The sequence below is a fragment of the Schistocerca americana genome, unplaced genomic scaffold (genome assembly GCF_021461395.2).
Source record: "Schistocerca americana isolate TAMUIC-IGC-003095 unplaced genomic scaffold, iqSchAmer2.1 HiC_scaffold_283, whole genome shotgun sequence".
NCBI lineage: Eukaryota > Metazoa > Arthropoda > Insecta > Orthoptera > Acrididae > Schistocerca > Schistocerca americana.
In genome coordinates this window covers 5,926-7,500 of record NW_025725998.1, presented here as the reverse complement: position 1 = coordinate 7,500, position 1,575 = coordinate 5,926, and the positions used below count along the sequence as shown (strand labels likewise).

Here is a 1,575-nt window from a genome sequence, read left to right as displayed (position 1 = left end):
CGGATCGCTGGCTGGCATCGTTTATGGTTAGAACTAGGGCGGTATCTGATCGCCTTCGAACCTCTAACTTTCGTTCTTGATTAATGAAAACATACTTGGCAAATGCTTTCGCTTCTGTTCGTCTTGCGACGATCCAAGAATTTCACCTCTAACGTCGCAATACGAATGCCCCCGCCTGTCCCTATTAATCATTACCTCGGGTTCCGAAAACCAACAAAATAGAACCGAGGTCCTATTCCATTATTCCATGCACACAGTATTCAGGCGGGCTTGCCTGCTTTAAGCACTCTAATTTGTTCAAAGTAAACGTGCCGGCCCACCGAGACACTCACTCAAGAGCACCCTGGTAGGATTGCAACGGGGTCCGCCTCGGGACGCACGAGCACGCACGAGGCGCGTCGCACGCCTTCGGCTCGCCCCACCGGCAGGACGTCCCACGATACATGCCAGTTAAACACCGACGGGCGGTGAACCAACAGCGTGGGACACAAATCCAACTACGAGCTTTTTAACCGCAACAACTTTAATATACGCTATTGGAGCTGGAATTACCGCGGCTGCTGGCACCAGACTTGCCCTCCAATAGATACTCGTTAAAGGATTTAAAGTGTACTCATTCCGATTACGGGGCCTCGGATGAGTCCCGTATCGTTATTTTTCGTCACTACCTCCCCGTGCCGGGAGTGGGTAATTTGCGCGCCTGCTGCCTTCCTTGGATGTGGTAGCCGTTTCTCAGGCTCCCTCTCCGGAATCGAACCCTGATTCCCCGTTACCCGTTACAACCATGGTAGGCGCAGAACCTACCATCGACAGTTGATAAGGCAGACATTTGAAAGATGCGTCGCCGGTACGAGGACCGTGCGATCAGCCCAAAGTTATTCAGAGTCACCAAGGCAAACGGACCGGACGAGCCGACCGATTGGTTTTGATCTAATAAAAGCGTCCCTTCCATCTCTGGTCGGGACTCTGTTTGCATGTATTAGCTCTAGAATTACCACAGTTATCCAAGTAACGTGGGTACGATCTAAGGAACCATAACTGATTTAATGAGCCATTCGCGGTTTCACCTTAATGCGGCTTGTACTGAGACATGCATGGCTTAATCTTTGAGACAAGCATATGACTACTGGCAGGATCAACCAGGGAGCTGCGTCAACTAGAGCTGAGCAGCCGGCCGCCCGGGAGTGTGTCCCGGGGGCCCGCGCGAACACGCAAGCGTCCGCTCAATTATTCTGCAAACAGGAGGAGGCTGAGCTCCCCTGCACAATACACCTCGAAACCCTCTCAGGTCCCGGCGGCGCGCAGCGCCGTCCTAAGTACTTGGTCGGGTTCGAGAGAGGCGCAATCGCCCGGAGTTTGGCGAGTAGACGCTTTAGGTGCGACCACCCGTGCTCCCAACTGAGCTTGCCGCTGCCGACAGAGGCCCGGGAGCGTGCTGTCGTGGCATTGCCGGCGGGAGACAACACGCGCCACCTACGGTGACCGGCAGCTCCAACGCCAGCGCCACAGAAGGACAAAAGCCCCACTTGGGTGCCGAAGCGAACTCTCCCAGCACAGCGCACGCGCCAACACGTC

The 1,575-nt window shown here is 54.8% G+C and overlaps 1 non-coding gene across 1 annotated transcript in view; it reads right to left on the bottom strand.

Moving 5' to 3' along the window:
* The window catches only part of LOC124578943, a 1,910-nt gene extending 764 nt beyond the window's left edge, over window positions 1–1,146 (bottom strand). Inside the window, exon 1 of the ribosomal RNA XR_006972718.1 lies at window positions 1–1,146. This exon is cut by the window's left edge and continues 764 nt beyond it. This is a non-coding gene — a ribosomal RNA (small subunit ribosomal RNA).
* Between the last annotated feature and the right edge of the window lie 429 nt (window positions 1,147–1,575).